We start from the raw sequence: 26697 nt of genomic DNA on the forward strand, positions 1-26697 counted from the left end.
TAAAAGCTATGGGCCCTGACAACATTCCGGCAATAGTACTGAAGACTTGTGCTTTAGAACTAGCCGCGCCCCTGGCCAAGCTGTTGCAGTACAGCTATAACACTGGCATCTACCCTGCAATGTGGAAAATTGCCCAGGTATGTCCTGTGCACAAAAAGCAGGACAAATCCAAACCGACCAATTACCGCTCTATCAGATAACTTCCAATCATCAGTAAAGTGATGGAAGGGGCTGTCAACAGTGCTATCAAGCGACACTTGCTTAGCAATAACCTGCTCAGTGACGCTCAGTTTGGGTTATGCCAGGCCACTCAGCTCCTGACCTCATTACAGCCTTGGTCCAAACATGGACAAGAGAGCTGAACTCCAGAGATGAGGTGAGAGTTACTGCCCATGACATCAAGGCAGCGTTTGACTGAGTATGGCATCAAGGAGCCCTAGAAAAATTGGAGTCAATGGGAATTGGGGAAAACTCTCCGCTGGTTGGAGTCATACCTAGCACAAAGGAAGATGGAGATGGTTGTGGTTGTTGGAGGTCAATAATCTCAGTCCCAGGACATCACTGCAGGATTTCCTCAGGGCAGTGACCAAGGCCTCACCATCTTCAGCTGCTTCATCAATGACCTGCCTTCCATTATAATGTCAGAAGTGGGGATGGTCACTGATGATTGCACAATGTTCAACGACATTCACGACTCCTCAGATTCTGAGGCCCATGTCGATATGCAGCAAGACCTGGACAATATCCAGGCTTGGGCTGATAAGTGGCAAGTAACATTCATGCCACACAAGTGCCTAGCAATGGCCATCTTTAACAAGAGAGAATCAAGCCATTTCCCCTTGAAATTCAATGTCATTACCATAGCTGAATCCCCCACTATCAACATCCGGGAGGTCACCTTTGACCAGAAACTGAGCTGGACCAGCCACATAAATGCTGTGGCTACCAGAGCAGGTCTGAGGCTGGGAATTCTGTGATGATGAACTCACCTCCTGACTCCCCAATGCCTGTCCACCATCTACAAGGTACAAGTTAGGAGTGTGATGGAACACTCTCCACTTGTCTGGATGGATGCAGCTCCAACAACATTCAAGAAGCTCAACACCATCCAGGACAAAGCAGCCCTCTTGATCAGCACCGTATCCACCACCTTAAACATTCATTCCCTCCACCACTGACGCACAGAGGCAGCAGTGTGTACTATCTATAAGATGCACTGCAGCAACTCACCAAGCCTCCTTCTACAGCAGCTTCCAAACCCGCAACCTCTACCAACTGGAAGGACGAGGGCAGCAGATGCACGGGAACACCACCAACTGCAAGTTCCCCTCCAAGACATGCACCATCCTGATTAGGAACTATATCGCCGTTCCTTCACTGTCGCTGGGTCAACAACCTGGTTCTCCATTCCTAACAGCACTGTGGGTGTACCTACACCCCAAGGACTAAGCAGTTCAAGAAGACAGCTCACCACCACCTACTCAAGGGCCATTAAGGATGGGCAATAAATGCTGGCCTAGTCAGCGATGCCCACTTCCCCCAAAGTAATAAAGAAAGTGATCAATCCATGGCTAACTAAAGAGGTTCAGGATAGTATTTGATTAAAAGAATTGGTTTATAATATTGCCAAGAAACTTGAGGATTGGGAGAGTTTTAGAAACCAGCAAAGGATAACCAAAAAACTAATAAAGCGGGAGAAAACAAATTATGAGAATAAACTAGCAAGAAAAATAAAAGCAGATTGCAAATAGTTCCACATGTACGTAAAAAGGAAGAGAGCAGCAAAGGTAAACGTGGGTTGCCTGGACGCTGAGATGGGGGAAATTATAATGGGAAATAAGGAAAGTGCAGAGACATTAAACAAATATTTTGGGCTGAATTTTCCCAACTCATTGGGGTCAGGCTGGGAAACGGAAGGGCTGGCAATATGATGGAGGAAGGCGTTGGGAGGGGAGCCTGATGTCTTCCTGCCGCCATGGCATTTTGCCCTCAGTGGACACCTCAGCAGTTCGGCTAATTTAGCCACTTATGACCCCAATTCAGGGTCACTTCCCACCCCATGGCATTTTGCCAATGTTGAATGGGCCCGTCGCCACATGGGAAGACTGCCAGATAAACGCTGGTGGCCTCCCAGCAGTTTCCCACAGGGTCCTTCTTGATGGCACTCCATGAACCATGGAATGACCCCCCCCCCCCCACCGGTGGCAATGGCTGCCCAGCCACAACGGAACCACTGCTGCACCCTGACAACACCCCCACCCGCCAAACCCCGGGGCCTGCCTGCCTGCCTGCCTGCCTGGCACCAGATTCCTCAGAAAGGCTCACCACTCTTCAAGGGTACCTCACCATTGATGCACCCTCATCCTGGAGCTGCAGCCTCAGCAGTGGTCACTGCTAGCAAGTGACACTGTCCAGCTGCTAAGTTTCTGGACCATCAGCTCTAAGGGGCAGGTCTCCATCCTCGATTGGATGACGTTGCCAGCAGCAGCTGGCAAAATGCCACCCCAGGCTTCTGCTGCCTGTCAGGGAGCTTCAACCCTTTTGTGTCTATTTTCACAGTAGAAGGCACAAAACATACCAGAAATGATAGGGAACCAAGGGTCCTATGAGATTGTGGCATTAAGTAATTCATATTATTAAAGATTAAGAACTGAAGAAATTAATAAGATTAAAAGCAGACAAATCCCCTGGACCTGATGGCCTACATCTTAGAGTTCTAAAAGGGCGGGGGGGGGGTGCTGCAGAGATAGTAGATACACTGTTTGTGATCTTCCAAAACTCCCTAGATTCTAGAATGGATCGGAAAGTAGTAACTATAACATCATTATTCAAGAAAGGAGAGAGAGAGAAAACAGGGAACTACAGGCCAGTTAGCCTGACATCAGTCATTGGGAAATTGCTGGAATCCATTAACAAGGAAGTGGTAACAGGGCACTTAGAAAATTCTAATATGATTAGGCAGAGTCAACATGCTTATGCAAGGGAACTTGTGTTTGACAAATGTATTAGAGCTTTTTGGGGATGGAACTAGCCGGGTAGATAAAGGGGAACGAGTGGATGCAGTACATATTTGGAATTCCAAAAGTCATTTGATAAGGTGCCACACAAAAGGTTGTTGCACAAGAAAGAGCAGAGATAAATGGGTCATTTTTCTGATGGGCAGGCTGCTAGTAGTGGAGTGCTGCAAGGATCAATGCTGGGGCTTCAGCGATCTACAATTTATATTAACGGCTAAGAAGGAGGGACTGAGTGTAATGTATCCAAGTTTGCTGATGATATAAAGCTAGGTGGGAAAACAAGCTGTGAGGAAGACACAAAGAGAGGAGTCTAAGGGAGTGGGCAAGAAGGTGGAGTAAATTGCTAGGAAATATGTGGTTATTCACTTTGGTAGGAAGAATAGAAAAACAAAAACTTTTTTGAATGGGGAGAAGCTATTAAATCAGAGGGATATGGGTGTCCTTGTATATGAAAAGCAGAAAGTTAACATGCAGATACAGCAAGCAATTAGGAAGACAATTAGTATGTTGGCCTATATTGCAAGGGGCTTGGAGTACAAGAATAAGGAAGTCTTTCTGCAATTGTATGGGGCTTTGCTGAAATCACACATGTAATATTGTGTGCAATTTTGGCCTCTGTATCTAAGGAAGGATATACTGGCCTTAGAGGGGTTGCAATGAAGGATCACTAGATTGATTTCTAGGAGGAGAGGGTTATCATATGATGAACAATTGAGTAAAATGGGTCTATACTGTACGGAATTTAGAAGAATGAAAGGTGATTTCACTGAAATATATAAGATTCGGAGAGCTTGACAGGGTAGATGTTGAGAGGCTGTTTACCCGAGCTGGAGAGTCAAAAACTAAAGGCATAGTCTCAAGATAAGGATTTGGCCATTTAGGACTAAGATGAGGACAAATTTCTTCACTCAGAGCTTTGTAAATGTTTGAAATTCTCTTCCCCAGAGGCTGTGGATGCTTTATTATTAAGTATATTCTAGGCAGAAAAGGATAGATTTTTGGACACTAAGAGAATCAAGGCATATGGGGAGCGGGTGGGAAAGCAGAGTTTAGGTAGAAGATCAGCCATGATCTAGTTGAATGGCAGAGCAGACTCGAGGGGCCGAATGGCCTACTCCTGCTCCTATTTCTTATGTTCTTATATTTTTATAAAATTGCTCAGCTTAGGGGTGGGGGTAGGGGGTGGGGGTTTGGGGGTAGGGGTGGGGGTAGGGGGTGGGGGTTGGGATAGGGGATGGGGGTTAGGGGATGGGGTGTTGGGGGTGGGGGTTGGGGGTGAGGTTTGGGGGTAGGGGTGGGGGTTGGGGGTGGGGGTGGGGGTAGGGGATGGGGGTTGGGGTGGGGGAGGGGGTTAGGGAGTGGGGTGTTGGGAGTAGGGGTGGGGGGTGGCCGCGTGGTAGGGGGTTGCACAGGAAATGATGCAACACAGCCAGATTATTTTAACCAGAACTCTTTGCAGCAGAAAGCTGACACTGAACCCTGGGAAGTGTAAATGGGTAATTACAGACTGAACTGGTTTCTCGGGAAAAAAAACACTCAAAGAAATCTCGCTCATAAGTAATTCAGCAGAAACTTATTAGAATGTCGAACTTTTTACCATATGGAGAAGTTGAGGTAAATAGCAGAGATGTATTTAAGGAGAAGCTAGATAAACACGAAAGGCCTTTTTAGAGCTTAATTTCCAATGACTCAACATTGACCCGTAATGGTGATGGAATTCAATTTTATTCACTATGAGTAAGACTTAATACATTCTACTGTTGGAGCAGTTGTTAGCAGAGTACATCTGACTTTTATAATTCCCCGTTGTGCCCTGGGTAGAAGTTATAATGAAGTATTTACACGCTCTGCCTTTTGGTTCTGCTCTATTTTCAGGGCGTCTCCTGAATTTCCCTGCAGTCATCTACCCAGACTATCCATTTGGACACTTTTCTTGTATCTTTACTGCAAATCAATAACTATTGAGCCTTGTTAAACCAGTCACTAGCTTACACCTAAAACCCCATTATCCAATTACAGAAGACGATGTGCTTTGGCTGAGGGATTTATATATTTTTTAATTGTTTCTCTTTGAAACATAAGCATCAGCCGACAACGTGAGGAAGCACAGCTGTAAACACAATTGGGTGCTGAATGCAGGAGATGAAAGCACATCATTGGGATCGGCTAAATTATTGTCTAGATTAAGAAGGAGCACCACAGGGAAAGCAGTGCATCTTTCCGTTCTGAACAATGCTTGCATCTAAAGTGGAAAGTTCCAGTAGCTTCCATTTAAAATCGAACTAAAATGAATGAAATTGGATAGACAGCAACAAACCCTCATGAAGTACTACAAGAGCTGAATTGTAATAGGAAGTACCTGAAGTGTTGGAGAATGAGGTGTTCAACAATGATTCTCAATTACTTACAATATCAGCCTCAGTCTTCACAAAGGAGCAAGATGCAGGCAATTTATGTAGCTCCCTGCTTTAATGTACGTTGTTGTTTAAGCGTCAAGTAATTTTTTTTTCTTTTCTCCAGGACCCAGATCGATGATATCAGAACCTGCCTCCTTGTTTGTTTTCATCCGAAACTGTTTATTGAAAGCTCCTTTTTTCCCCTATTCACAGATTTCCATTTTGTTCAAAGTTTTTTTAGCACATGCAACTTCCCAGGACCAGTGTTTTCCAGTCCAATCAGACCAGGTTGGAGCCCTGATTCATTCATGATTTAGTTAGCTGGTCTCAGCTAAGTTACCAACAGACGCATTTCAAATTATGGGAACAGGAGTAGGCCCCTCGAGCCTGTTCTGTTATTCAGTTAGATCATGACTTATCTGTACCTTAACTCCAACTACCTGCCTTGGTTGCATAATACCTTTGCCTGACAAAAACTTATCAATTTAAGTTATGAAATTTTCATTGACTCTCCAGCCTCAACAGCTTTTTGGGGGAGAGAGTTCCGGATTTCCACTCCCCTTTGTGTATCGAGGTGCTTCCTGATAACCCTAATGCTGAACGGTCTAGCTCGAATTTTCAGGTTCTGTCCCCTTTTCTGGACTCCCCCCACCAGAGCAAATACTTTCTCTTTGTCAACCCTATTAAATCCTTTAATCATCTTAAATCAGCACAGCAGCTTTTTTCTAAGTGCCTTTATGTTGTGAAATGTTCCAGTGGACTTTGCAGGAGGGCAATCAGACAAAACCCGATGCAGCAAGCAAGCTCAGAAAAGTGCATCTGAATAGTCCAGTGGTACAGGAAAAGGCAGAAAAATGCAGGGCAAGTATAGGACAGACGCAAAGAGGTATTTCCTTACAAAGAGTTTGATTAAAACCAATTGGTGATTGAGAGCAAGACATTGGACTTGTCTAAGGGAGAGCTAGATTTTGTCATGGAGCAATAGTAGGGTTAATATTTTGGAAGGATGAGATGAAACAGGTCAAAGAGCATTTTTCATTCCCAATCCTACCTTCTGCCCTTGTGGATATATGACCTCTATGTTTCTGTTTACTCACTGCATTACTAACTAAGTATTTTTCACATCCTGTCACTGAAGGGTACCTTCCATTTACTCCCGATGGAGCCTGTCCCCATATTTCCTGTTTTTGCTCAGTGTAAAGATTCAGACGGACTGGGGGTGGGGAATGGGTGGTGGAGACAAATGGAACCAGAACATTTTCCCTCCGACCAAGATTCCTCCGTGTTCTAGTTCTCATTGGAGATTCTCACTGCTGGGCACTGGTCACCCATTGGTACCTTACTGAGATGGACATTCTTCATGAATAACCCCTAGACTGTGAATGTCAGCCACTATTCAACTGTGTAAGGAGGCATCGCAGCAATGTCCAATCTTGTCCTCACTTGAGGCATGCTCAGTTTCCTAAACTTGGTTGTGGGCAGCAACAGAAGACATTTTGACTCAGTGACACTTGTGCTGAATGTAGAGCCCTTACTGGGGCATAGGCTGTAATCAGCTCACCTGGCACAGCTTAGTCCATACTGTTACACTGTAAGTTACACTGACTGTATCAGCTGAACTATCGGTGGCAGGGACGATGGAGAGGAGGTGGTGAGGGGTGGGGGAGAGGGAGGTCTTGCCTTAATCCACTCAAGCAAAGCACTTGGCACGTGGAGGGAACGCGCTGGAGATTTGTGCAAGGTGTCAGTCTTTAGATTAGAATTCAAACTGCTCTCAATCTTTACTGGCAGCTGCTAGCTCCCTTTCGGAAATCGGTCAGTTTAATGTTTCTCAAATAGGGAATAAATCCTACAGGAAGACTTTTAGCAATGCAGACCCTGTACTTTGGATTATTGATTCCAACCCAAATACATAAGACTTCAAGGCAATGAATGAGCACCCTTCTGCCTGAATGTGCCCACATTGCACAGAGAGCAGAGAGGATAGTTATGTTGGGGAAGTGTATTATTTCACCGTTTACTATAGATCACGTAAACGCATACCGCTGTCAGCATTTCTAAATCAAAAACACCTTCGATTATGGTCTACAACAAGCATCCAGCACCATCCCATTACAATCAATAGAGTGGCAAAAGCCATTTGTTATTCCACACAAACGACACTGACTCCAATTTCTCCATTGCATCCTGCAGCTCCCAGCATAAGCAATCACAGCAATAACTTTTATCGGAGATGATACACACATCACTGAACTGAAGCACCTTCAGGGAGAAGAACAGTCAGTCGGCAGTTGCCACAGCCAGACTAATAATGGAATAAAAAGAAAAGACCTGCATTTATATATCATCTTTCACAACCTCGGGACATCCCAAAGTGCTTTACAACCAATGAAGTATTTCTGCAGTGTAGTCAAGGCAGTAATGTAGAAATCACAGTGGCCAATTTACACGCAGCAAGCAAACAGCAGTGAAGTAAATGACAAGATCATTTGCTTAAGGAGAAATGGGCTCAAACAGGAGGAGGAATTCCCTGCCTACACGCAATCACAGCCATGGAGGAGGGAGCCATGGGCATTACCAGGGTCGCTGACCACGAGGAAAGTGGGCAAGTTGAAATGGGCATCTGTGATGGAGATGGTAATTAGAGAGTGCAATGCGTTCATTAAGCCCTCCATCCTGTCCGACAGTATGCCGAAGACTGAGTTGCATTGGAAAGCCTCAGCACCGCAGAAGCTTCTACTCTCCAAGGCTGGTTCTCATGATCTCTTCTTGTGTCTCCCACAGCTGCAGACATCAGGGCAATTAGACCATCTCCCTCACCATCACCAGGCCAAGCCGAGCCACAGCATAGCTCAGATCAAGCACCAGCACCTCACAAGCACAGAGACAGTCATCTCAGTGAGTCATCATGCATGTTTATATAGGGTGGTGGCACTGGGTGATGAGCACGGCGCTAGTGCAGGAGGAAGTGGCAGAAGGGGAGGCAGCTGTGGGTAGTCCCCTCGATGGATGGAGGACAGACACAGCCCTGCTCAGCTGGGCACAGATACAGGGCCTTAAGAGTCACAGGAAAGGAGGATCTACCTCGATCAGCAGCAGCAGATGTGATCCCACATGTCAGAGTTCCCTGAGACAGTGCGGGGCCATGTGCACAACCATGACTCAGGGCTCTGAGTGCATGAGCTCCTCCATTGAGAGAGTGGCCACCTCATGGAGAGTCATATGTTGCAGCACTGCGAATGGATGTAGGAACTGCTCACTGGCATCCACAGGATGCTTGTCACACTGTGTAGCCTTGACCAGTCAGTGGTGCTAATGGAGCAGGGATGTTTGGAGGGGATGCCAACTGCGCCCCAGCTGGTGCCCCCCCTCCAGCCATTCAGAGCACCAGCCAAGGGCTGAGGCAGTCACCAAGGAGGATGAGGGCGCCACCCCTCACGGGGCGCCATTACCATCTTCAGCCTCCTTGGCCCCTCTGACTGAGGGAGCATCTGTGTAGCAGGGCCCCATGATGGAGGCTGGCCCTGCAATGATGCCAGTGCAGCAGCCTCTGGAGGTGCCCCCATTGGTACCTTCATGGAGAGGACGAAGAGAAGCACTGTTTTGAAGTGGTTTGAGAGCAGAGGCCACCTCGTTGGGCAGAGCACTGAGTGTGTCACTGGGCTGTGTTCTACCTGTATCTGTGCACTGTTTGTCTCTATGCGCACCATGTAAATATTGACACTTGAAGCATCCTTTTATTAATGGCAGAACAAGAAAAGAGGGATGAAGTGGTGAAGACGAGGAAGGGCCTGTTGATGGTGAGGGTGAAACCTTTGGGCAGATGTGCATCCTTTATTGATGGTAAGAGTTGAGCTGCTGCAGGCTGTGTCTTCAATGGAAGTGTTCTCAAAGGCAGTTCCAAGTGAGTTCCAGACTACGCTGTTCCTTCTGGGTCAGAGAGACTCAGCTGAATCAGATGATCCCTGTTGTTAATGACATCCTGACAAGACCCTCGATCTTCACATCGGGCCCAGCCACCTCCCTGAGCAGCCGAAGTACCTCGGTGTTCTGCATCCTCCCCCTTTGCCTCCTCTTCCTCCAATGAACTGTGTCCGTCCAGTGGTTCACCCTCTTCCAGATCCACGCCTCTGGAGGGCCATATTACAGAGAGTGCAGCAGACCACCACAGTGAGTGAGAGCCTTCATGTGTGTACTACAAGGCTCCACCTGAACAGTCTAGGCAGAGGAACCACACCTTCAGAGTTCAAAGGCCTGATCAATGGTTGTTCTAGTGAGCAGATGACTTCAGTTGTAGTGCCTCTGTTTCGGGCTCTCATGGAAGGACGATTAGCCATCTCTTCAAGGGACATCCTTTTCCTCCTTCAAATCCATCCACTGAGTTCGGTGGGTGGAGTGAAGAGCTGCAGCAGCCTGGACTGGCGGAGGATGAAGGAGTCAGGGCAGCTGCCAAGATAGCGAGCGCACACAATGAGGAAGCTCTTGTTGTGGTCACAAACCAGCTGAATGTTGAGGGAGTGGAAGCCCTTCCTGTTGATGGATCTCACTGGTGGGTCACTGGGTGCCTCGATAGCCACACGGGTACAATTGATGATGCCCTGCACCTGGGGAATCCAACGATGGAGGCAAAACCTGCTGCCCTCTGTGCCTGCGAGGCTATGTTTGTCTGGAATTGAATGTACTGTCCAGTTCTTGCAAACAGGGCATTAGTGACCTGTGATGCAGTGGTGTGCAGCCATTAGTGAGATGCTACTAAGGTCCACAGCTGATCTTTGGAAAGAGCAAGAGACGAAAGAGTTCAAGGCCACAGTGACTTTGACGGCTACTGGCAGGGCATGGCGAGCAGTACTGTAAGGTGTGAGGTCTTTGGTGATGAGGGCACAGGTCTCTGTGACTAGCTGCCTGAAGAGTTTCAGTCACCTGCAGCACTGGTTCTCAGTCATCTTAAGGTACCTCCATCTTCACTGGTAGATCCTAGGCTGAGGGTATGGCGCCCATGTCCTTCCTGCCCCTCCTCTCTCTCAACTACCCTCCTGATGCTCGGGGCTCTGCCCTTCCTGTGCAGAGTGATGCTCCTCGTCACCAATGGACCCAGAATCTAAGAGTCATGCCCCCATTGCCAGCTGCTGCCTCCCATGTGGACAGGTGGCTACCCAATTATCTGGAAGCCTTGCCCCCTCCTCTTATGGACCCATGATACCAGGAGGGGGATTACCCACTGCACTGCCTGAGCGCTAACTGATTACACTCCCCACAACTCGCTCTGAGCTGAAGGCAGCTGTTTCCCAATGGCCGGAGTCCCCCTCTGCACTGGTCACCCTTTCAAGGGACCCACCTAATTCCATGGGGCAGCCATGACTGGCTCCCCTCTGTGTGCTCGCCTCCATGCACTTGGTCTTCCCCAGATAGCGCATGCGGTCCATGCACCTCGGTCAAAATCAGAACATGCCTCTTAACGAGCTCTCAATGAGCTCTTCAGCCATCTTAATTTGCATTGTTAATGGATTGTACGGGATCACGAGGCCACCCTCACCCAACCCTGGTGAAGCTCGCCAGCACTGGGAATGACATTGGGAAATCAGCACGCTGGCTGGCGGTGGTACTTTCGTCTCCTGCCCACCTCCATTCTTGGCCCCGTAGGACTTGAAAATACAGCCAGACGTACAAAACCATAGCCCTTATTCTCACACTGACAGATGCTGTGATGGTGGATTCCCACTTGAAATGCAGGATCTTTGAGTCACTCTTTATGTGTTGCGACAGTTTAGAATTAGGAACAAAAGGAGGCCATTCAGCCCTTCGAGCATGTTCTGCCATTGAATTAGATCATGTCTGCTCTATATTTTAACTCCATCTACCTGACTTTGTTCTGCTACACTGAATATCCTAACATAAATCTATCAATCACAGTTTTGAAATTTTCAATGACCTCAACAGCGTTTTGGGGGAGGGAGTTCCAGATTACCCTTTGTGTGCAGAAGTGCTTCCTGGCATTATCCCTGAATGGGCTGGTTCTAATTTTAAGGGTCTGCCTCCTTGTTCTGGAACTCCCCCCCCCCACCCTCCAGAGGAAATAGTTTCCTTTTCTCAACTTTATCATCAAAAATACATTCTTGAAAGAAAGTGTTTATGATTTTGTTACAGGTGGAGTCATTTCCCACCCACAACCTTTAGCCATAAGAATCCATGCACCGAAATTAAAGCCAAAGGACCTTTGGTAATTGAACGGCAATGGGTGAAATAAACACAGGGTGAAATTAGGAACATACAAAATTGATGGGCAGGAAATGACCAGTTGGTCCACCCAACCTGTCCCACACCACGGTATTCAGAGCAACATGACGAAACACTTCTCCCACGACCCCCCCGATTGCACCCCACCCCACATTGCCACTGTTCTCTATCTATTACTTTATATTGTTGTCCTTAGGATGTGGGCAATACTGGCAAAGATGGCATTTTTGCCCATCTTCCGTATGCCCTGAGAGGTTTGTGATGGGCCTTCGTTTTGAACCACTGTAGTCCTTTTGGAGGTAGTACTTCGACAATGGTATTAAGCAGGGATTTCAAGTATCTTGACCCAGGTCCAGTAAAGGAACAGTGGTGCATGTTCAAGTCAGGATGGTGCGTGACAAAGAGGAACGGAGTTTGCAAGGTATCCTGGGAAATGGATGTAAATGGGCACCAGGGAAGATAGGATCAAGATTGTCTGCGATGGCCCCTGTAGTGCAATAGGCGACCAATATTCACCATATAGCCTTACACACGTAGAGCAGCTACTCAGGCAAGCTACCAGAGAGTGGCTGCTGTCTGTGGAACTTAACATAAACTGGAGTCAGCACTTTAAGGGGAGACTAGGAGAAAGTCAGCAAGAGAAAAAGTAATATGTTTAAATTTCAGATGCGGGTCTTATTTAATAGCCAAACCTGGGTTTTGCCTTTACCATTTGTGACAGCACAGTTCAGAATACTCAGTAAATCACTTCAGGAAAGTATAAGTGCACATTCGTGAGCCTTTCTGAAAACATGTAGCAGAGTCTTCACTGTGTGATTTACAGTTTATTATGAGTCCCCGGCTCCATCTTTTCAATATCGAAGCTTCTGAACAACAGAACTAGGATCATTCCATCAATGTCACAATGATTGAACGCTGCATAAATAGTGGTACCTGGCTAGCACTGTTTAATAGTTTCTCAGTCACACTGCATCAGACAGTCCTCTCCAATTTAACCCCTGCAGTTCATTATAGGCCCTTCTCCTATTAAGCAAGCCTATTTCCCACTGACTTGCCTGCCGGTAGAAATTAGACAAGATATTCAGCAGGGATATTATCCACGGTTGACTAGAATTCATCTGGTCGGAGTTTCTAGCAATATTGTAAACCCAGCAATAAAGTCTCAGCTGTGGCTCAGTGGGTAGCACCTCTGCTATTAGAAGGTTATTGGTTCAAAGTCGCACTCTGGAGACTTGAGCACATATTCTAGGCTGACACCTCAGTACCATATTGAAGGATTGTGCGCTAGCAGCTGAATGACCTCCTTCTATGTTGCCTAGATCTATGGTTCTACAACATTGATGTTTTTTTTGAGGGGGTGGGAGGAAGAAGTGGACAGTGCAGTGGGTTAGACACCATTCCCAATCAGTAACCTCCTCCAGCTCTACAACCCACCGAGATCTCTGCATTCCTGCAGTTCTGGCCTCTTCCACGTCTCTGGTTTCCATCACGCCTCCATTGACGACCGGCCCTTCAGCTGCCTGGGCCCCAAACTTTCCTTCCCTAAACCTCTCCGCCTCACTCTCCTCCTTTAGGTCAATACATAACAACCTTTTTGATCAAGGCTTTGGTCACTTGTCCTAATATTTTGTTAATAAAAACAGCAAATCCTGGAAATACTCAGCAGGTCAGGCAGCATCTGTGGAGAGAGAGAGATGGGGTTAACGTTTCAGGTCGATAACCTTTCATCAGAACTCAGCTTCATTGTCTTTCACTGTCGGGTGCACTCCTCGAGTGTGAAAGGACCAAGTGTGTCATGTTTGGCCTCGGGGTGCTTCAAGCTAATATTGGGTGCTGAAAGTGGGAAAGTTTTAAATTTTCTACCACTGACATGCATCACTTTTAAGAGCACAATTTTCTTTTTGCAGAATTATGAGACAATGCTTGAGTTTAAAACAAAAACATCAGAGTAGAAAATTGCCTTGGACAATAGCCCAAACTGGGCAATAGTGAATCAGGAGCCTGTTGTACGCTCGGCTGATTTTCACCTTGAGCAGAATTTGATAAAATCTTACAGCAAAGGAGGAGGCCATTTGGCCCATCGTGCCTGTGCCGGCTCTATGAAAAAATTGTCCAATTTAGTCCCACATCCCAACTTTTTCCCTGTGACCTGCAAATTAGTCCTCTTCAAATACATGTCCAATTACCTTTTGAAAGTTTTGCTGGAGTCTGATTCCACCACTCTTTCAGTTAGTGCATTCCAGATCTCAACAACTTTCTGTCTGAAGAAATTTCTTCTCATTTCCCCTTTAGTTCTTTCATCAATTAGTTTAAATCTGTAACCTCTGGTTCCCAACACACTTGTCAGAGTAAACAGTTTCTCCCTACTTACTCTCTCAAAATCCCTCATAATTTTGAGTACTCTATTAGATCTCCCTTTATCTTTCCTCTAATCCCAGCTTCTGCTGGGGTTGCACTTTTCTGGTTTATGGGATATGGTTAAAATGTAAAAGGGATTTAATAGGGTAAATGCAGAGAGACTATTTCTTTTATGGGAGAATCAAGAATAAGGAGACATTATCTGAAATTTATGTAAAATTATTTTTTCCTTTGGAATGTGAATTATTGTAAGATGCACAGGACACAAAGTAATATCCAAAGAAAACATTTTTTTTTACTATAACTTAAACAAGAATAGATATATACACAGTTACTACAGGAGCCACACCAACACACCTCTCACTCTGTCGGACTTGTTGAACGAGTTCTCGATGCCACATGGTTGTCACACACTCTCTGAGTTGACATCGGTTCCGTCTGAGAATCACACTATTGGGTGCCTGGACCTCATACGATATGGGCTGGTCACATATCCTCGCAACCTCTGCAGGATAGAAGTTCCTAACACATGCTTGAGGACTCTGGCCTTCTGTCCTACTTGCAATTGAGCTAATTCTTGTCCTGTTTGCCTGTCATCTGAATCCATCATCTTCCCTTGTGAAAAATGATGGCTGGCAACATCACCAATCACCGGCAATCCCTCTGGCCTCCGGGTACTTGCTACAACAAACTGAAGCCTGAGGAGAGACTCCCGGTCATCTCGCCTCTTCGTGTCAAGACTCCCACCCTCTGTGTCATTGTTTACGTAGATTGACCCAATAAACGCAACCTGGATATTTTTTTACCGTCTTCGGCGTGTTGCTGAATTCATGTGTTGTGACAATTCATAAACCTCAGCAGACTGGAAGTCCAGCTGTGTCTACAATTTAAAACATTTGTGGTAGCCATTCAGAGCTCCCATAGCTGCACTGTAAGGTTATTGTTCCCTCTACCCTCACCCCTTCCCCTCCCTCCCAGAACCGTGACAGGGTTCCCCTTGTCCTCACTTTTCATCCCACCAGCCTCCATATCCAAAGGATCATCCTCCGCCATTATCGCCACCTCCAGCGTGATGCCACTACCAGTCGCATCTTCCCCTCCCTTCCCCTGTCAGCATTCCGAAGGGATCGTTCCCTCCGCGACACCCTGGTCCACTCCTCCATTACCCCCACCACCTCGTCCCCGTCCCAGGGCACCTTCCCCTGCAATCGCAGGAGGTGTAATACCTGCCCATTTACCTCCTCTCTCCTCACTATCCCAGGCCCCAAACACTCCTTTCAGGTGAAGCAGCGATTTACTTGTACTTCTTTCAATGTAGTATACTGTATTCGCTGCTCACAGTGTGGTCTCCTCTACATTGGGGAGACCAAGCTCAGACTGGGTGACCGCTTTGCGGAACATCTCCGCTCAGTCCGCAAGCAGGACCCTGAGCTTCCGGTTGCTTGCCATTTCAACACTCCCCCCTGCTCTCATGCTCACATCTCTGTCCTGGGATTGCTGCAGTGTTCCAGTGAACATCAACACAAGCTCGAGGAACAGCATCTCATCTACCGATTAGGCACACTACAGCCTGCCGGACTGAACATTGAGTTCAATAATTTCAGAGCATGACAGCCCCCCATTTTACTTTCATTTTTAGTTAGTTTTTCTTCCTTTTTTTTGACATTCCTTTTTACATTTTTTACAATTTTTTTTGCATTTATTTCATTTCATCTTAGTTTGTTCAGTTTGCTTACCCACTGTTTTTTTCAGGTTGTTTTTCTTCAGGTTTGCACTTGCTGATGTTCAATATTCAGTATATTCACACCTAATCTGTACTAATGCTTTGTCTTTCAACACACCATTAACATATTGTTTGCCTTTGCTCCGTGACCTTTTGGTCAGCTATGTGGCCTGGTCCAATCTGCACCTTCTCCTTTGTTATCTCTTGCCCAACCCCCACCTCACTTGTTTATAATCTGTGACTTTTCTAATATTTGTCAGTTCCGAAGAAGGGTCACTGACCCGAAACGTTAACTCTGCTTCTCTTTCCACAGATGCTGCCAGACCTGCTGAGTGATTCCAGCATTTCTTGTTTTTGTTTCAGATTTCCAGCATCCGCAGTATTTTGCTTTTATTTTATTGTTCCAATGCTCTTGATTGGAGAACCATTGTAGGCCGTCAGCCTAGCTGTGGTGGATTGTACCATAGATTCCTATTTCTTCAAGTATGTGTCCTTCAGAATACGGATGGGCAGAATACTTACACTTGCAAGTTGATTTTTACTCTGAGTTTATGCTTGCCACTTTTCTCTAGACATATAATCCCGATCATGGCAAATGCCTCAGATTACATAATAGCATTGATATGTTGATTCAAATTAACTATGTGAAATGCTTGTTCGCTGTTCGCACGTGTGTGTACACCCATGTGCTCCTGGCGATCTGTCTCTCTACTGACCTGATGTATCTGCTTGGACTTCTGTTGCGTGTGGACATATCCTTTGTTGCATTTGCCATCTTATCTTGCAGATGTTCTCTCTGCATGCGATCTGACACCATTCCTGTGTGCAGTATCTGAGCTAAGACTTCTGCACTGCCTTGCCCAATATCCTCGCACGCCACAAGCTTTACACTGGTCCTGGTACACCAGACAACAGTGAATTGGGTGAGTCAGGCTGCATTTGCCGCAAGGCTTAGCAGATTTCTGAGCCTTGGTTACCATATCAATTGTCGCAGCTGCCCCCAAAGCTTGTAATAAAGGCCTGCTCAGGTCGGGAAAAAGAACCCGACCCGAACCTGACCAAACGACAGCGGACCCGAGTCCAACCCGGCCCAGGTACCTCCAATTTTGCCCTGAGTCCGACCCGCCCCTTGTCCGACCCGACCATTCCTTTACTTACCTTCCTGACACCGAACCTGCAGGAAGATGCAGCGCATGCGTGATGACATCATAGTGACATCACTCGCTCACTGCGCAGATTCAGTTTTGCCCCGAACTCCCAGCTCAGGTAAGTTTTTTAATTTCAGTACTTACCAGCAGAGCGTTTACCGTGTGTGTTTCCGGCCCAACCTGGACTCGGCCCACCCGACCCGAGCCCGAAAGCCAGACCCGGAAGAGGGGCCCGACCTGACCCGAACCCGACACATCAGAAGCTTTTTCCCAGGGTGGAAGAGTCAGTTACTAGGGGACATAGGTTTAAGGTCCGAGGGGCAAAGTTTAGAGGGGATGTGCGAGGCAAGTTCTTTACACAGAGGGTGGTGAGTGCCTGGAACTTGCTGCCAGGGGAGGTGGTGGAAGCAGGTACGATAGCGACGTTTAAGAGGCATCTTGACAAATACATGAATAGGATGGGAATAGAGGGATACAGTCCCCGGAGGTGCAGAAGGTTTTAGTTTAGGCAGGCATCGAGATCGGTGCAGGCTTGGAGGGCCGAATGGCCTGCTCCTCTGCTGTACTGTTCTTTGTTCTTTCTTCTTTGTGTCGTTAGATCCATCGGGTTCGGGTCGGGCAGCAGGCCTTTAGCTTGTAACTGTTGGTGCACAGCAATGATGGCTTCAAATTTCTTCCATCATTGAGTAATGCATCTATAGTGTGGCTTTCTTCTTTTCCAGCAGGTCTTTTTGAAAGGCCTCTATTAAGGTAGATGCGATTACTAGCTCTATAACCTGTTCCGGCAATTTGATAGCTGCGATGTCACATTCCTAAGCTTTGTCTCGGCACCTTGTAACAAACTGATCAATGGACTCATCTTGCCTTTGCCGTTAGGTCATAAGCTCAAGTCAATGTACTGGGAAATTGACCTTTACCTTGAATTGATCTTTACCTTGAATTGATCTTCCAGGAATGCCCTTGGCTTGCTAGTGTCCTTCTGCTGCTTAGTGGACAATTCTGATGTATTGATCCATTGTAGGCCCTCATTGCCCAGTGAGATCTTGCTTTTGATAGCTTGTTTCTCTGTTCACTCACTTCTTGATCCAGGAAACACAGTTTCATCCACTGGCAAAACAGTATTAATTCTGACGCTATGTCCGACATCTTCCAATCCATAATTGGACACCTAAAAGCCACTTTCTGGATGACCCTCTTTTTTATAGGTAGAGGACAGGTTTTCTTTTACACAGGCACACTTCTTTTACAGGCTCTCTGCTTTACAGGCTTTCTATTTAACAGGTACAACTCTTTACTTCTTGTTTAGAGAGATTCATTTTCTGAAGGCCTACCCTTCATGAGTGAAATGGCAGCTGCTTTTTTTGTTTACACAGCTCTTTTTTAAAAAAGTGAGAGTAGTTTTTATTTCTGCAGAGCTTTAGTTGCAGCACCAGCAGCTGCCACAACCAGGCTTTTACTTTGTGCTGGGCCTCCAGTGGCTCTGTTGAGCTCTTCCCGCTCCTTTCAGTTTAGGCCCCACCCACAAAGTATAAAAAACTGGGAAAACTAAAGCAGTAATGGCTGAAGCTTCTTTTCAAATTTTTCAACCAGACTAGTTGAAAGCTTAAATCTCCTGGCAATTTGGCTGCTGTACTCACAGAATTTCAACACCTCACAGGGTCCTGTCCGTAGTCCTAGCTCACTGCAGTATTGTGGGCTCTCCTGTCAACTGCTCTCTGCCTGAATCTTCAGTCACTCCAAGTAATCAATCAGCTGCTCCTTGTTCTCTCTTGGTGTGTTCTTCAGAAAAGATTAAAAGTTGCTTCAATGAAATATTTGGTGGTCTTCAGAAAAATATATCCCAATTGTTTCCATCATGTAATATTACTTGTAACTTGGACTACAAGTAATATCCAAAGAATATGTAGGTTTTTATTATAACTTAAACTAGAACAGCTGTAGACACAGCTACCACAGGAGCCACACAAACACACATCTCAATGTGTCGGGCTACACCCACAACTCCCTGGTCATGTGTGATGTGACCCCACTTCCTCCGGTGACCTTCACTTACTGTTTCTTGTCCAATAACAAATTACAGCCAAGCCATTCAGGAAGCAATTTTTTCCACACAAAATCTGGAACTCACTCTCCCAAAGGCTGTGGATGTTGCGGGACAATTGGACCTTTCAAGGTCAAAATCAATAGATTTTTGTTGGGTAACGATATCAAGTTATGTGGGGCAAAGACAGATAAGTGGCACTGAGGTACAGATTTTTCTTCTGTCATAGACAGTCCTCAGAATCGAGGATGATTTCCTCCATTCCGGTTTGATGGGTTCTGGGATGGCTGGTATGTCCAATGCATGATCTGCCGACTCTGCCACATGAGGGGCAGGTGGTGCTTAAAGGGTCAGGTAGATGAGTAGTTTGCAGGTTTGTGTGCTCCCTCTGACACTTTGGTTTTGTCTCTGCATGTTCCTGATGACGTCCCTCGAGGTGCACAATGCCTTCCCGAACGAGCTTTCTCCATCCAGGACAGTCACAAGCCAGGGATTCCCACAAGTCGATGGGGCTAAATTCTATACCCAAGTGTGTTGACCTCTTCAGGGATGCTTTGAGGACGTCTCTTAAGTGTTCCTTCTGTCCTCCTGGGAGTCTCCTGCAGCGACCAAGTTCTGAGTAGAACAGCTGCTTCAGGAGTCTGGTGTCAGGCATGTGAACGACATGTCCCACCCAGCGGAGATGGTTTTAGGTGATTAGCGCCCCGATGCTGGGCAGGTTGGCTTGGGAGAAGACGCTGCTGTTGGACTGCCTTTCTTGCCACTGGATTTGGAGGATCTTGCGGAGGCACCTCTGGTGTTACTTCTCCAGTGCTTTGAGGCGCCTGCTGCAGTTTGTCCAAGTCTCCGGAGAATATTGGAGATCGGGGGGTGGGGCCACCGCTGCCCAGTAAACCATGATCTTAGTCTCAGGTTTAAGATCCTGATCCTCAATTACTTTAATCCTCAGTCAGCCGAAGACTGAGCTAGCTCACTGGAGACAATGATGAACCTCATCATGTATATCTGCCTTCGCTGAGAGGAGGGACTCCCAAGATATGGAACATGGTACAGATTAGCCATGATCTAATTGGTCAAGTGGCTGAATGGTTTACTCCTGTTCTAATGTTCCTCTGTACCTATGTCAGGAGTGTAACCAAGTGGGGAAGGGCCATCATGGTGACATCACCTAAATTTCTACACTAATTTTTCAATTTTGTTTCATATATTTTTGTTCTAGTTCCATATTTCTCTTGGTGATTTAATTTTTTGCACATTACATATGCTGCTCCATATCAGTCTGAATATCAATATTTAACTATGATGTACATGCACCTTCACTCATTAGAACTCACTCAACCATAAATCTTATTCTCATTGAATAATCATCTGCTAAACTTTAACCATAGTTAATAATTCAATGCCTCTGTAAGTGAAATACTATGGGCTAAATTCTATACCCAAGTGTGTTGGCATGTTAAAGTCTCTCAGCTACATTTAAATATCATATTTGATATTTCTCTGTCTTAAAATCAAGGCCCATAGCCCACTCTCGTTCTTTAATGTGCATTTGATTCAGCTCTGAATTGGAAGGTTGTGGGTTCAAGACCTATTTCAGGACTTGAGCACATAACCTTGGCTGACTCTTCAATGCCATTCAGAGGGAGTGCTGCACTGTTGGAGGTGGTACCTTTCAAAAGACCTGTTAAACTGGGTCCTGTTTGCTTGTTCAGGTGGATATAAAAGATGGCTCTATTCAAAGAGGTGCAGGAGAGAATTCTCCTGGTGTCCTCACTGGCACATATCCCACAACCAGCACCTCAGAGAAAGAGATTAACTGGTTGTTTACCGCAATGATGTTTGTGGGACTGTCTGTCTACAAGTGAACAGAGAATGAATAAGAAAAATTACTCAGACCAACAAGGATTAGGTGGTTTATATTTACAAGTGTGCTCCCTGGCAGGAGCAGCACATGTTTGGGAGTCAGCTGTACTCCTCTAAGCCTTTGAAGCAATTAGCAAAGGACCTCTTCTTCCGTGAATGGATAGCTAGTTAATTGTCCTTTACTGATGCAGTGTTATGAAAACTTTAACAAAAGAGGCTCTTTCTACACCTTGTATTACCCAGTTACTGCAGTACAGAGCGAAGAATTGGGAATTTGGTCTGGAATTAGGAATTGGCTGTGATGATAGCTTCAACGTAGAGTGGCGCTTTGGTTAGCACAGCAGCCGCACAGCTCCAGTGACCTGGGTACTGCCTGTGCGGAGTTTGCAAGTTCTCCCTGTGATTGTGTGGGTTTCGGCCGGGTATTCTGGTTTCTTCCCACAGCCCCGCCATTGGGGGGTAATAGATAAATTGGCCATTGTATATTGCCCCTACTGTAGGTAGGTGGTAGGAGAATGGTGGGGATGTAATAGGGAATATGGGATTAACGTAGGATTAGTATAAATGGGTGGTTGTTGGTTGGCACAGACTCGGTGCCCCGAAGGACCTGTTTCAGTGCTGTATCTCTCTATAACATACTTACATCTTAAATAGTATTCATGAAATTTTACATGGCAGCAAGTGACAGATCTTTCAATACATGGAAGATTTTTGAACTTTATGTCGTGTCTGATGTTATCAAAAGTGATTGTGAGCACGGCTTTATATCATTACAGTTTCTCACTTGATATGGCCAGTTTCCTTAGAAACTTCTGATCATCAAAAAGTATGAGATTTCAATGCATATTTTCTTTGAAGTGTGGCCCAAAACAAATTAACTTTGATGTATATTTTTTCTGTACAACAATTAGCTTGGTTCAGTTGATAATATTTGTGCCTCCAGGTCAGTGGTTCTGGGAATTGAGCACATAATCAAGACTAATGGTACAAAGCAGTGAGGAAGTACTGCATTGTCAGAAGTACTGCCTTCAGGGAACATACTGAGGTCCTCTTTCCCCAATCAGATGGCTGTTAAAGATTTAAAGATTCCATGGAACCTCTGAAAAAGAACAGGAAGTTCTGCAGTTGTTGTGATCAATTTTTCTATCTCACCCATCTTAAAACAAATTGAGTGGTCATTGATTTGATGTCTAAAGCAGAAAATATCAGCTGGATTTTGTTCTTCCCCAGCATCGGGTTCTGTAGTGAGGGGGGGGGGGGGGGTGGCGGTGGTTGTGGCAAGGAGGGGGGCCTGAAGATGGCTCTGGATGAGGCCACCACGGACCTTGACGTCAAGAGGGCCTGGGCCAATCCTCCTGGTAGAGACGAGGCTCCGTTGCAGCATCCCCCGCCACTGGGTGATGGGACCTCAAGTAAAATATTCAAATCAATGAAATGAATATATTTAAATAGACTTACCTGCGATCTTGAGAGCCCGCTACGATCTACAGCATGGCAGCCAGCACTCACGCACCTTCAAATCCCTGTCTGGGGAAACACGGCACCAGACTGGTGGAGAGTGGGGAGGAGGTAAGTTTTTCAGTGCGGGGGAGGGGGTGGACAGAGTCAAATATGCGTAATGGGTGCAGGGGATGGTGGGAAGGGTTGACATTTAAACTTTGTGCAGTTTGGAGGGGTGAAGGGCAAATAGTTACTGTAATTGTTATTGGGGGGAGGGAAGGGGTGTTATAAATTTATTTCATTTTGGGGGGTCATTTCTTCAAAAAGTTAAATATGCTGGCACAGCTGACTGCATTTTAAAAATGGTGCCAACACCTACGCACAGGCGGCTGACGCCATTGTCGGCAACCGACAGCCCACCCCCTGCCACATGATTGGGGAGGGTGGGCTACCCCAGCTATTTAAATGAGCCGCCACACAGGAGATTGCGGCAGCTCTTTGGTGTGCGGCCCGCACGGGTAGGCCGCCATTTTTTCAGCTCGCCACTGAGATCGGCGGCGGGCTCTTCAAATCCAGCTCTACTTGTCATAGGAACAGGAGGAGGCCATTCAGCCCCTTGAGCCTGTTATACAGGAACAGGACGAGGCCATTCAGCCCCTCGAGCCTCTTATACAGGAACAGGAGGAGGCCATTCAGCCCCTTGAGCCTGTTATACAGGAACAGGACGAGGCCATTCAGCCCCTTGAGCCTGTTATACAGGAACAGGAGGAGGCCATTCAGCCCCTTGAGCAAGTTATACAGGAACAGGACGAGGTCATTCAGCCCCTCAAGCCTCTTATACAGGAACAGGAGGAGGCCATTCAGCCCCTTGAGCAAGTTATACAGGAACAGGACGAGGCCATTCAGCCCCTCGAGCCTGTTATACAGGAACAGGACAAGGCCATTCAGCCCCTCAAGCCTCTTATACAGGAACAAGATGAGGCCATTCAGCCCCTCAAGCCTCTTATACAGGAACAGGAGGAGGTCATTCAGCCCCTCAAGCCTCTTATACAGGAACAGGAGGAGGCCATTCAGCCCCTTGAGGAGAACAGGACGAGGCCATTCAGCCCCTCAAGCCTGTTTAACCATTTAAATTACATTATGGCTGATTCGTCCCTCAACTCCATTTACCCACCTTTATTCCATATCCCAAAATATCCATACCTAACAAAAACTTAATTCAATTTTGAAATTTTCAATTGACCCTCAGCCTCAATAGCTTTTTTGGGAGAAAGTTCCAGATTTCCACATCCCTTTGTGTGAAGAAGTGCTTCCCAACATCACCCTGAATGGCCTGACTCTAATTTTAAGATTATACCTTTCTTATTCTGGACTCCCCACATCAGCAGAACTAGTTTCTCTCTATCTACCCTAACAATAGTCATTTGTACTCCAAAAATAATTTATAGTTGAAATTGCAGCACTGTGCTGTGTGTCTGTTTCAATATTAAACTAATATTATTACAACGGGAAGATTGAAAAAGTACATCACAGTATCCTTGAAATGACAATGTCAAATAAATTGATGTGAGCCAGGATGACTTTAAAATTGTCTCGGCCACACCTGGGCTAAATCAGTCGCAGTCACCATTCCTAATCAGCATTCATCAGCTTTGGCTGAAAGGTGAACACATAAAACAAATACTTGCCTCTATGTAGAGCCTCATGACCTGCAAAGCACTTTACAAGCAAAGAAGTACTTTTGAAGTGTCGTCACTGATGTATTGCAGGAAACTTGGCAGGCATTTTTTGCACAAGATTCCACAATTGGTAATGTGTAATGACCATATATATATGTATTTTTAATGATGTTCGTTGAGGGATAACTGTTGGCCATAATACCAGGAAAAAACCCATTTGCTCTTCTTCAAATAGTGCCATGGGATCTTTTACATTCACTCTGAAAGGGAAGTCAGGACCTCGATTCAATACCTCACCTGATGGAAGGCACCTCCTGTAGTGCAACACTCCCTAAGTACTGCAGAAAAGTACCAGCTGAGATTAGGTGCTTGATATTCTGCATGCGAGGTCTTGCACCCACAACCTTTAAACTACGAAGCAAGAGTGCTACCAACTGTGCCACATGTGGGTAGTGGGAGTGAGGGCAGTATTGGGTTCAGTTGTGATGGAGTATAGTCCTGGCCAGGTGTTCGTCATATTAAAGTCCCACTATATTGGGCAAAGACCTGTAGCACTGTCCGAGGTGCCCACCACACCTCAGTACATCCAGTTAACACATAGGGTGCTCACAGCCTACATGAAAAATATGTATGAGAGCTTTTTTTTTAATTCATTCATGGGATGTGGGTGCCGCTGGCCAGGCCAGCATTTATTGCCCATCCCTAATTGCCCTTGAGAAGGTGGTGGTGAGCTGCCTTCTTGAACCGCTGCAGTCCATGTGGGGTAGATACACTCACAGTGCTGTTAGGAAGGGAGTTCCAGGATTTTGACCCAGCGACGGTGAAGGAACAGTGATATAGATCCAAGTCAGGATGGTGTGTGACTTGGAGGGGAACTTGCACGTGGTGGTGTTCCCATGCATTTGCTGCTCTTGTCCTTCTAGTTGGTAGAGGTCACGGGTTTGGAAGGTGCTGTCTAAGGAGCCTTGGTGCATTGCTGCAGTGCATCTTGCAGATGGTACACACTGCTGCCACTGTGCGTCAGTGGTGGAGGGAGTGAATGTTTGCAGATGGGGTTCCAATCAAGTGGGAGGCTTTGTCCTGGATGGTGTCAACCTTCTTGAGTGTTGTTGGAGCTGCACCCATCCAGGCAAGTGGAGAGTATTCCATCACACTCCTCACTTGTGCCTTGTAGATGGTGGACAGGAACTGGGGAGTCAGGAGGTGAGTTACTTGCCGCAGGATTCCTAGCCTCTGACCTGCTCTTGTAGCCACGGTATTTATATGGCTACTCCAGTTCAGTTTCTGGTCAATGGTAGCCCCTAGGATGTTGATAGTGGGGGATTCAGCGATGGTAATGCCATTGAATGTCAAGGAGAAATGGTTAGATTCTCACTTGTTGGAGATGGTCATTGCCTCGCACTTGTGTGGCACGTATGTTACTTGCCACTTATCAGCCCAAGCCTGGATATTGTCCAGGTCTTGCTGCATTTCTACACGGACTGCTTCAGTATCTCAGGAGTCACGAATGGTGCTGAACATTGTGCAATCAACAGTGAACATCCACACTTCTGACCTTAAGATTGAAGGAAGTTCATTGATGAAGCAGCTGAAGATGGTTGGGCCTAGGACACTAACCTGAGGATCTCCTGCAGTGATGTCATGGAGCTGAGATGATTGACCTCCAACAACCACAACCATCTTCCTTGCGCTAGGTATGACTCCAACCAGCAGAGGGTTTTCTCCCTGATTCCCATTGACCTCAGTTTTGCGAAGGCTCCTTGATGCCATACTCGGTCAAATACTGCCTTGATGTCAAGGGCAGTCACTCTCACCTCACCTCTTGAGTTCAGCTCTTTATCCATGTTTGAACCAAGCCTGTAATGAGGTCAGGTGCTCAGTGGCCCTGGCGGAACTCAAACTGAGCATCACTGAGCAAGTTATTGCTAATCATGTGCCGCTTGATGGCACTGTTGATGACACCTTCCATCACTTTACTGAGGATTGAGAGTAGTCTGATGGGGCGGTAGTTGGCCGGGTTGGACTTGTCCTGCTTTTTATGTACAGGACATACCTGGGCAATTTTCCACATTGCCGGGTAGATGCCAGTGTTGTAGCTGTACTGGAACAGCTTGGCTAGGGGCGCGGCAAGTTCTGGAGCACAGGTCTTCAGTACTATTGACAGAATATTGTCAGGGTCCATAGCCTTTGCAGTATCCAATGCCTTCAGTCGTTTCTTGATATCATGCGGAGTGAATCGAATTGGCTGAAGTCGCCAGACATCTGTGATCCTGGGGACATCAGGGGGAGGCCGAGATGGATCATCAACTCAGCTCTTCTGGCTGAAGATTGTTGCAAATGCTTCAGCCTTTTCTTCCGCACTGATGTGCTGGGCTCCCCCATCATTGAGGATGGGGATATTTGTGGATCCACCTCCTCCAGTTAGTTGTTTAATTGTCCACCACCATTCACGGCTAGATGTGACAGGACTGCAGAGCTTAGATCTGATCCGTTGGTTATGGGATCGCTTAGCTCTGTCTATCGCATGCTGCTTACACAGTTTGGCACACAGGTAGTCCTTTGTTGCAGCTTCACCAGGTTGGCAACTCATTTTGAGGTATGCCTGGTGCTGCTCCTGGCATGCCCTCCTGCACTCTTCATTGAACCAGGGTTGGTCTCCTGGCTTGATGGTAATGGTAGAGTGGAGGATATGCCGGGCCGTGAGGTTACAGATTGTGTTTGAGTACAATTCTGCTGCTGCTGATGACCCACAGCGCCTCATGGATGCCCAGTTTTGCATTGCTAGATCAGTTTGAAAT

At 46.4% G+C, this 26697-nt stretch overlaps 1 long non-coding RNA gene across 1 annotated transcript in view; it reads right to left on the minus strand.

Moving 5' to 3' along the window:
* The window catches only part of LOC137375674 (uncharacterized), a 33502-nt gene that overhangs the window by 563 nt on the left and 6242 nt on the right, over positions 1-26697 (minus strand). The gene's annotated exons all lie outside the window — the stretch shown is intronic.

The sequence above is a fragment of the Heterodontus francisci genome, chromosome 12 (assembly GCF_036365525.1).
Source record: "Heterodontus francisci isolate sHetFra1 chromosome 12, sHetFra1.hap1, whole genome shotgun sequence".
Classification (NCBI taxonomy): domain Eukaryota; kingdom Metazoa; phylum Chordata; class Chondrichthyes; order Heterodontiformes; family Heterodontidae; genus Heterodontus; species Heterodontus francisci.